This window comes from Chionomys nivalis, chromosome 25 (genome assembly GCF_950005125.1).
Source record: "Chionomys nivalis chromosome 25, mChiNiv1.1, whole genome shotgun sequence".
NCBI lineage: Eukaryota > Metazoa > Chordata > Mammalia > Rodentia > Cricetidae > Chionomys > Chionomys nivalis.
In genome coordinates, this window is record NC_080110.1 from 30,167,306 (window position 1) to 30,178,461 (window position 11,156).

At 44.1% G+C, this 11,156-nt stretch overlaps 1 pseudogene; it reads right to left on the bottom strand.

The window, feature by feature from the left end:
* Nucleotides 1-9,243: 9,243 nt before the first annotated feature.
* Nucleotides 9,244-10,527, bottom strand: LOC130866298 (glyceraldehyde-3-phosphate dehydrogenase-like; annotated as a pseudogene).
* Nucleotides 10,528-11,156: the final 629 nt, after the last annotated feature.

An 11,156-nucleotide genomic window follows, 5' to 3' on the forward strand; every position in this document is an offset into this window, starting at 1 on the left:
ACACACACACACAGAGAGAGAGAGAGAGAGAGAGGCTTTTGGAACCTCAAAGCCCATGACACACCCGCTTCAACAAGGTCACTCCTAATCTTTCCCCAAACAGTCCCGCCAGCTAGAGCTGAACATTCAAATCTATGAATCTATGGCACCTATGGGAGCCATTCTTATTCACACCACCACTTAGGCTGCCAGTTCAACTAATCTAATCCAGACACGTCCTCTCCAAATAATGCCTGCATACCCTACACCCAATCAAGCTGACACACAAATGAAGTGCTTCAACTTCTCAAAACAAGCCATACTTACTCTGCTCTTGCTTACTTTGGTTTCTTTGCTTATAACATTCCCGGCATTGAGGCTTTACTTGGGCTCCTGATTGGCTCACAGCCACTACTTCTGGTCTGGGTTGGGTCCCTCTCTTGTGATACCCGCCTGCCTCCGCATCCCAGCGTACTTCTTCAGGTAGCACGATCTTCTCTTTACTTGTCTTGACCATGTCGATGACAGGTCACACAGCATCAGGAATGCTCTTGTTGCTTGCGCACTCACCAGAACCAACAGCTACTTGTTAAATGATGGCTTGAACAGACTTAGTGGAACAGGTGGAAGCTGATAGGAGAGGGAGTGCTTCAGAAGACATCTAGAACTCGGTTGAAGAAAACCAATAGCAGGAAACAACCAAAATGGTTATTTTGAAATTAAGACATTTTTAATACTCATTTTGAAAGCCAAATGTCATTTTCTAATACCTCAAATAATTGTTATCCCGATGCAGTCCAAAGACACAAGGAGGCTTTCCTTTCATTAGATTTGAGGAATTCTCTTTAACTTTTATAAAACATTTTATTTATATTTATTGATTTATTTCATGTGGTTTTGGGGGCTAGAGGGCAACTTTTGGAAACACGGTACAGAGAAAGAGCCCCCTTTTCTCTGGCATCTGAGTGAAGTCTCTTGCCAGATGAGAATCAGGAATCCCAAATTTGCTGCAAAGGCTGATGACACGAAGATAACACTCCTCTCTTGTCAACTGGATACAACCAGAGATGAAGGACCGTCATTTGAGAAATTGCCTAGGCCAGATTGGCCATGGGCATGCCTATGGAGGCATGGCCTTGACTGCTGACTAATGTGGGTGGGCTTCGCCCACTACAGGTGGGTGGACTGATAAGATAGCTAACTGAGCATGCTCCAGAGAATGGGCCTGAGAGTGCAGCCAGCAAGCAGCACATCTCTTGGGTTTCTGAAGAGCCTCACTGAAATTCCTCAGCAACCCTTTAGAGATAAGGACTTCAGGAACTCCCAGCATCTCATCTATGACCACTGTAAGGACAAAGAAACGTGACTTTCCTTGGAAAGCCATGCCACGTTCTCAGGTGCCTCACCCTCTTTCCCAGTGCTTCTCTTTCTCTTCCTACTTAAAAATGTCATTTAATAAACCTCGCCTCCACTTCACATTGGCTCATCCTGAGATTCTTTTCTGTGGAGAATCTAAGGATCCAGTTTCAGAAGATGAAGGGAACTCCGCAGGCTGCAGGTGGCAGTGCGGAACTGTGCCTCTACCCCCGACACTCCTGACAGCTTGTGATGTAGAACACCTCGCATTTCTGATGTATCTGTTTCCAAATGATGACATTTAGCTGATTCTTCCTCTTCTATTTCCTGTATACTGGGAGTGAGCACCCGAGTCTTGATTAAGTTCAAGTTCAACACTTTGCGCAGACACTGCATAATGGAGAGTTGGTACTCCACACGACACCGTGGCAGGAAGCATTCTGTGGTAGGGATGCTAAGAGCAACATCTCATCTTCCTTCTGTACAACTACATTTTCTCTCGACGCCCAGCAAATAGTCATGGAAGCATTGCTCTGGTCCCCGCTAGCATCCTCTTCTTCTCTTTCCACTTTGTAGTTTCTTCTCTTGGCTGCCTAAGCTGTTGTCCCACCGCAGGTCACAAAATGGTGATTTCCTAATGCTGGTTCCTGCTCCATTTGTTAGCTGGGATCCAGTCATTTTCTTTCCCTCAGCTAGGGCTATTTGGTCTCCTGAATTATTATTATTACTGTTGCATTGCTTTGAAGAAAGGTGAGTTGAATTCTAAATTTAGTCTCCTCAAAGTTTTTTCTTTTGCTGAGAGACAGTTTCTCAGTAGATGTTTTGTATTGTAACCAATGACAGTCATGACCTTGACATTTGCATTGCTGCGTGGCTGCATCTCCGGCCAGCGAGAGCCCCGTTAGCTGTTTTCTAGGATTTTTTGAAGAGTCTCATTCAACTTTGATAGGCTTTTCAGAGCAACAAAACATGCCAAGCCCATCTTGTGAATTTCCTGTCCCAGATGTGAAATCAGCTTTATCTGTAAGGAGTTCTGGTTCCTGTCAGTGGGCGTGCCATATTCGAAACCAAATCTGGTCAGTAGAAGTGCATGTTAAGTACCTGGCTGTTAATGTTCCCAAGCCTCCTGATTCTGAAACTTCCAATTCAAAATTAATAAGATTTTTAAAAACTTTTCTTAAAAGATTATATACACGTGTCTCTTACCTGCAGTGAAAAATATAAATTTTTAATAATAGCATACCTTTATATCATTAAAATTCTTTTATTACATTTGGTTTATTTATTCTACATGCACATGCATGTGGAGGGTAGAAGACAACTTTTGGGAGTTGGTTCTGTCCTTGGACTGTGTGGACTGAACACAGACATCAGGCTTGGCACGATCTGAAAGGAGGGAATCCCAGTTGAGGAAATGCCTCCATGAGACCCAGCTGTAAAGCATTTTCCCAATTAGTGATCAATGGGAGAGGGCCCAGTTCAATGTGGGTGGTGCCATCCCTGGGCTGGTGGTCCTGGGTTCTATGAGAAAACAGACTGAGCAAGCCATGAGGAGCAAGCCTGTAAGCAGCACCCTCCATGGTCTCTACATCTGTTCCTGCCTCCAGGTTCCTGCCCTGACTTCCTTCAATGACGAATTGTGATGTGGAGGTGTAAGCCAAGTAAACCCTTTCCTCCCCAAGTTGCTTTTTGATCATGGGGTTTTGACACAGGAATAGAAACCACAGCCAAGACACATGCCAATGTTACTCATAACTAATCTACAGATTTTTTCCCTTTAGATTATAGCTCATTAAGTGTGGCCCAAACATTAAAAAAAAGATTTTGTTTATTTACTGTGTATATGGTGTTCTGCCTGCATGTACGCCTGCAGGCCAGAAGAGGGCACCATACCCCATTATAGATGGTAGTGAGCCATCATGTGGTTGCTGGGAATTGAACTCAGGACCCTGCTCTTAACCTCTTAACCTCTGAGCCATCTCTCTAGCCCCCAAGCATTGTGTTTTAAAGCTAGTCCACTTGATTCTTTTCTCTGTCTTACAAGCAATCCTTCTTAAAGATTTATCCACTCCTAATGAGTTCTCATTTTACTTGAAAAAACAAGAGTTTTATTCAGATAGACCTGATTCCTGTAGGAGATGGGCACAAGGAATTAGAGTTACATTCTACATTACTTAACAACAGCCACAAAGCCAGAGGATATTTTACTGTGTAAAGCTTGGTCACAGTGACTCTGTGGAAGGTACCGGTGAGGTGGAGGATGCCCATGCTCTTCATCACTTACCTTATTTTCTAGAGACAGAGACTCTCACGGAACCTGGATTTTCTTCCCTGTCCTGTGCCTAATTGGACCCCCTGGTTAACATGAGCTGGCTGACATTTTTTTTTTAAGATGATTGCTGTGGCAACTTGTGGACAGTGCAGATTTCTTCACCCACTGGTGGTTTAGCTTGTTTTTGTCTTAAGCGGGTACTAAGGAGAGAGCTAGGAATGAACCAAAGAAGGGCGTCTATCCCTTCCTCATTGTTGGAAACTGAGTCAAGAAGATGCAGAGATTATTTTATTTATTTATTTATTTATTTATTTATCTATTTATTACCTTTGAGATAGGAGGGAACAAAAAGAAAAGTCAGACTTTGGAAAAGGAGATGAAGAAGGAAGAAAGGAGGGTTAAGAAGAGAAAGATTATAATAGAGACACCGTGCTGGGCAATTTAACAACATCCTTAGATGTTGTTAAACATCTAATTTAACAACATTCTCAGAGAGTAAATTACTTTTGCATCTATTTAGAAGGAACTAGAAGATCTTTATAATAAATACCATTTTTTTTTTGTGTGTGTAAGGTTTTAGTCTATTCTTGTGGCTAAATTCAACGATCTATGGAGCACAGGAATTGCTACTTTTGCTGGGGATGTGGCTCTGAGCTAGAGTGCTCTCTCAGCATGCCTCAAGGTCCTGGGTTTAGTCGCAGTACCCAAACCACACCAAACAAACATTTGTTAACTAGGCTGTATTTTCTGGCTGGAGGCTGGGACCTGGTCTCTTACTCCCTGTTTTCTGTTGGGAAAGAATTAGGGGCGCCAATGTAGTAAGCTTCTCTCATCCTATCTCCCTAGGGCCCTAAATTAGGGCCTTGTACACTATAAGTGCTCAATAAATGTCTGCTGAATGAACCCCCTTGGTTACTTTTCAATCTTTTCGGACCTGTTTCATTATCTAAGCGTATACTCATAGGCGCCTACGACAATATCTATGTGTAAGGAAATATAGATGGGAAATCCTATCCGTGCTGAAAGACATGAGTACGTTCTTCTGTAGGAACAGGAAATAGGAGAATCCATCCATTCAAAGTAAGTGTTCAGAGTGGACGTTATCCAAATCCTTTTTGTGGAGGAGGAACCTGATTAGGTGTGTGTCAGTCACGTGCAAGACACACATTTGGTTGGGACGAATCTGCAGCCCCGGTTTTCTAACTCCTCTATTCAGGTGCAAACCTACCACACTCAAACTTGGGTCGAACCAAGGACAGAGAGCAGGCCTGACACCGTGCATGTGGACCTCACATGGTTACTTTTAGATCCTGGTGTGAATGCATTTCCCGAGAGGAGGATGAGACAGTTCAGCAGGACCCAAACAAACCTATTTTACACTAAAATTCAGATGCGCAATAGTCTTCTCAAGACACTGGAGGGGCGCCTCCCTGTTAGAGACATTTCTGTAGCAGTGCCATAAAACTATCGGGCTATCTGGGAGAATCTCCAGTCCTCGGAGAGGGCGCGCAGAACAACTGGTTCTGTGGTCAAATTTTGCCTGCAGTGTTTGGGATGAAAACTCACAGTCCTAATTATTTCCGTTTGAGCTAAGGGCCGAGGACAAAGCTAATGGTGTCACCAGAGTAGGCACGCAGAGAATATTTGCTGTCCCGGAGATCAGTCAATGGAAAATGTCGCTAGCCCATCGCTCCTAGGGTGATGAGCTCCCTGGGAGCTGAGAATTGTGCCAGCTGCCCACCAAGGGTGACAGTTGAGAAACAATGGACTGAGAAATGTCGTAAATCTGGAAAACAATGAAGTGCCTGGTGTCAAGTTTAGTGATTGATGGCATTGGTGCCTAGAAAGCCGAACGGGAGTGAGGAAATTCCTGCTATTTGAGCATTCCAAATGCTTCTCGCAATGATTCATTAAAAGTCATATAGATGTAAAAGCATCTCTATGTATAGATACACACATACATTATTCATACTGTTCTCTGTGTCTAAAATGCTTAGGCGCTGAAACTTGCTTGGAAATGTTCAGTCAAGCGAAATCATTCCTTTTGCAATATGCAGTTAGTTTTGGTAGCTCAAGCTGGCTTCCACATTCTTTCCCCACGCTCCCCGTGTAATTAAAGGTGAAGGGCGAGCAGGAGAGAGACAGTTGAACTTATTCCGGCGCTCTCCCTCAGGAGAGCCACGTAGGGCTGTGTGGGCTCTGCAGGGTCCAGCGTGGACACAGTGTGAATGCTGTCCCCACTCTCCGCAACGCGGAACAGCATGGCTGTCAGTCCTGTGTGGCGGCAGTGTGGGAGTCTGGGGTTTGGGAGTGTCTGGGTTATCAAGAAGTTATTGCCTCTTGAGAGTGCCATGGGGATGCTTACATTTTCATGTAATCCCAGCATTTTGGAGGGTGGGGAGAAGAGGATCAGGAGTTCATATCATCCTTGGCTAAATATGGAATTCAAGGCTAGTCTGGCTACAATGAGGCTCAATTAAAAAAACAAACCAAACCAAACATACCACAGCTACTTACAATGTCTCATGAGTTAAAGGACCACCTAGATCATTCTGCTCTCTCCTTTCCTCTTTCAGTACTCTCCCTCCACGCACCCCTCACCAACATGACCACCAACATGATCTCTCATGTTCCTATTTCCACCTGCCCACAGTTCTGTTTCCCCTTCTCAGGGAAATCCGGATGTCCCCTCCCCTGAATTGTCCTTGTTACCTAGTCTCTCTGGGTCTGTGGATTGTAGTATAGTTATCCTTTATTTTACCGCTAATACCCACTTATGAGTGAGTACATACCATGCTTGTCTTTCTTGGTCTGGTTATCTCATTCAGGATGATTTTTCTAGTTCCATCCATTTCCCTTAAAATTTCGTGATGTCGTTGTTTTTGACAGCTGAGTACATTGCGTAAATATACCACATTTTCTTTATCCATTCCTCGGTTGAGGGGCATCTAGGTTGTTTCCAGGTTCTGGCTATTACAAATAAAGCTACTATGAACATTGAGCACATATCATTGTGGTATGATTGAGCATCCTTTGGGTATATGCTCAAGAGTAGTATATCTAGGTCTTGAGGTAGATTCATTCCATATTCTCTGAGAAACTGCCATATTGATTTTCAAAGTGACTGTACAGTTTGCATTCCCATCAGCAATGGAGGAGTGGTCCCCTTACTCTGCATCCTCTCCAGGACAAGCTGTCACTTGTGTTTTTGATCTTAGCCATTCTGACAGGTATAAGATGGAGTCTCAGAATTGTTTTGATATGCATTTCCCTGATGGCTAAGGGTGTTGAAAATTACTTTAAATATTTCTAAGCCATTTGAGATTCCTCTGTGGGGAATTCTCTGTTTAGATCTCTGTCCCTTTTTTTTTTTTTTTTTTGGGTTTTTCGAGACAGGGTTTCTCTGTGGTTTTGGAGCCTGTCCTGGAACTAGCTCTTGTAGACCAGGCTGGTCTCGAACTCACAGAGATCCGCCTGCCTCTGCCTCCCAAGTGCTGGGATTAAAGGCGTGCGCCACCACCGCCCGGCTCTCTGTCCCATTTTTAAATTGTATTATTTGATATTTTGATGTCTAGTTTCTTGATTTTTTTATATATATATTTTGGAAATCGGCCCTCTGTCTGATGTGGGATTGGTGAAGATCTTTTCCTATTCTGTGGGCTGCCTTTTTGTCCTACTGACAGAGTCCTTTGCTTTACAGAAGCTTTTCAGTTTCATGAAGTCTCACTTACTAAGTACTGTCTTAGAATCTGCACTACTGGTGTTCTGTTCAGGAAGCTGTCTCCTATGCCAGTGTGTTCAAGGCTGTTTTTCACTTTCTCTTCTATCAGGTTCAGTGTATCTGAATTTATGTTAAGGTCTTGTATCCACTTGGTCTTGAGTTTTGTGCAGGGTGGAAGATATGGATCCATTGCATTTGTCTACATGCCGACATCCAGCTATGACAGCAGCATTGTTGAAGATAATTTCTTTTTTTTGTATAATTTTGGCTTCTCTGTTGAAAATCAGGTGTCCATTGGTGTGTGTGTTTATGCCTGGGCCTTTGATTCGATTCCATTGATCCACTTGCCTGTTTTTATGACAATACCGTTCAGTTTTTACTACTATTACTCTGCAGTACACTTTGAAATCGGGGTGTGACACCTCTGGAAGCTCTTTTATTGTACAGAATTGTTAGAGCTATCCTGCGTTTTTTTGTTTTTCCATATGACGGTAAGTATTGTTCTTTCAAGGTCTGTAAAGAATTGGGTTGGGACTTTAATGGGGATTGCACTGAGTTTGTAGATTACTTTTATTAAGATAGTCATTTTTACTATGTTAATCCTACTGATTTGTGAGCATGGAAGATTTTTTCATCTTCTGATACCTTCAATTTCTTTCTTCAAAAACTCGAAGTTTTTGTCATACAGGTCTTTCACTTGCTTGGTTAGAGTTACACCAAGATATTTCATATTATTTGTGGCTATTGTAAATGAGAATGCTTTTCTGATTTCTTTCTCAGTCCTTTTATTATTTGTATATAGGAGGGTAACTGATTTTTTTTGGGTTAATCTTGTATCCAGCCACTTGACAAAAGTGTTTATCAGCTGTAGGAGTTCCTTGGTACAGCAAGCCAACTGCTAACATCAAATTAAATGGAGAGAAGCACAAAGCAATTCCACTAAAACCAGGAACAAGACAAGGCTGTCCACTCTCTCCATACCTAGTCAATATAGTACTTGAAGTTCTAGTTAGAGCAATAAGACAACCAAAGGAGATCAAGGGGATAAAAATCAGAAGGGAAGAGTCAAAGTATCAATATTTGTGAATGATAGGATAGTGTACATAAGGAACACCAAAAATTCTAACAAGATTTTCTTTTACACTAATAATGTACCACTTGGTGAAGTCTGCTCTCCTGAGGTCTCTGAAGATCATGCTAAAGCTGCCTTCTTTCCCGTCTCTATTTCTGCTTCTCACATGTTCCTTCAAACACACATGTTCTGGATTCCTGCTCTGCTTTTCTGTTTTTTTTCCTGTCATCACAACCAAAATTCTCTCTCTTTTATTCACCTGTGAGCATTACCCAATATCCGGTCCTGGGGCTCTTCTTCCCTCATCCCTTCAGTGATGAGGGAGCCATGTCATTGATTGCTAAAACTGAGACACTCTTGTCTATGCAGGAGAAAATGTCAAGACCACAGAAGCAAACCAAGACTGCATCCCTCCCCAGTCTTCCTCAGCCCCACATTTCCAATCCCTTGTGGGTTCCATTCATTGAGTGTTTTAGGTGTCAAAATTTCTATAAACTGAAAGATTCTTCACCATTCTCCTTTCTTTAATAGTGAACATTGTGTATGTGTGTGTGTGTGTGAATTCTGTGTTTTTGTTGGAGTTACTATTTTCTTGCTCACCTCACCTATGGTATTGGTTACAGGCCTAGTGAGACACTTTAATAGGTTCTCTCTCATTCTCGTTTCCATTTTCCTTGTTGATATTTTAGTTCTTGCCTTAGTTACTCTTTTTTTTTTTTAAGGGGTACAATGAACTTCATTGATGGTATTCAAGAGAGTAGGGCTCCCTAAGCCCCTCCTGCTATTCTGGGGGTCTGGGATGGAAACTGTGAGGGAGATGCTCAGTGTCAAGGGTTAAGTTAGGACAGGGACTGCTCAGCAGCCGAGGGCCTCTCTCTTGCTGTGTCCTTGCTGGGATGGGTGGTCCAGGGTGGGCTTCTTACTCCTTGGAGGCCATGTAGGCCATGAGGTCCACCACTCTGTTGCTGTAGCCAAATTCATTGTCGTACCAGGAAATGAGCTTTACAAAGTTGTCATTGAGAGCAATGCCAGCCCCAGCATCGAAGGTGGAAGAGTGGGAGTCACTGTTAAAGTCACAGGAGACAACCTGGTCCTCAGTGTAGCCCAGGATGCCCTTTAGTGGGCCCTCGGATGCCTGCCTCACCACCTTCTTCTTCTTTTTTAAATATTTATTTATTTATTTATTATACAATATTCTGTCTGTGTGTATGCCTGAAGGCCAGAAGAGGGCGCCAGACCTCTTTACAGATGGTTGTGAGCCACCATGTGGTTGCTGGGAATTGAACTCAGGACCTTTGGAAGAGCAGGCAATGCTCTTAACCACTGAGCCATCTCTCCAGTCCCCCCTCACCACCTTCTTGATGTCATCATACTTGGCAGCTTTCTTCAGGCGGCATGTCAGATCGATGACGGACACATTGGGGGTAGGAACACGGAAGGCCATGCCCGTGAGCTTCCCGTTCAGCTCTGGGATGACTTTGCCCACAGCCTTGGCAGCGCCAGTGTACGCAGGGATGATGTTCTGGGCAGCGCCATGGCCTTCTTGCCACAGCTTCCCAGAGGGGCCATCCACAGTCTTCTGGGTGGCCGTGATGGCATGAACTGTGGTCATGAGTCCTTCCACGATGCCAAAGTTGTCATGGATGACCTTGGCCAAGGGGGCTAAGCAGTTGGTGGTGCAGGAAGCGTTGCTGACAATCTTGAGGGATTGTCATACTTGTCATGGTTCACACCCATCACAAACATGGGGGCATCGGCAGAAGGGGCGGAGATGATGACCCTTTTGGCCCCACTCTTCAAGTGGGCCCCAACCTTCTCCATGGTGGTGAAGACACCGGTCGACTCCACAACATACTCGGCGCCGGCATCCCCCCATTTGATGTTGGCGGGATCTCTTTCCTGGAAGATGGTGATGGCCTTCCCGTTGATGACAAGCTTCCCATTCTCAACCTTAACTGTGCCTTTGAACTTGCCATGCGTGGAGTCATACTGGAACATGTAGACCATGTAGTTGAGGTCGATGAAAGGGTCATTGATGGCAACAACGTCCACTTTGCCAGAAGTGAAGGCAGCCCTGGTAACCAGGCGTCCAATATGGCCAAATCCGTTCACTCCGACCTTCACCATCGTGTCTCTGGAACGAGGCTGGCACTGCACGAAAAGAAGCGGCTGTCTCTACAACAGGGAGGAACAGAGAGCGCCTTAGTTACTCTTAAGAAGCAATCCTAAGAAGGGGCAGCTTCGTGGGTGCAAGAAATCCAGTTAGGTTAGATCAAACCAAATCAAAATGACCATTGTTTCATTAAGTACGGTTTTCTCAGGTGGTTGAGCGCATGGCAGAGAGACAGGAAATCAGGGAGTATATGCAAACCCGAAACCACGTGTTTCTCTTCTGGGATCCCACTTAAATACCTTGTGGGACTGGTCCTGACCCTGGCACGCTAGGATTTGGAGTCCAGACCAATACAACTCCCAGGCTACGGGGACTGGGATGGATGCCAGGGCCTGGGGCTACGCTCTAGACGTAACAGTTACTTCAGGTTGGGGCAATTCTCATACCTTGATTCCAGTCAACATTTATAATTGTAGCTTCCGCTTCTCTCAGAGCTCTCTCGGCTCCTGTCCTGCGTGGGACGATTTGGCTCCTAAGATCTTGATTGTGATGTTTCTAGCTGTGAATGTCTTTGAGTTTATTCTGCTTGTAGTCCACCAACTTTTAAAACTAGATGGCTGCTTTATTTTCATCCAGTCCTTGA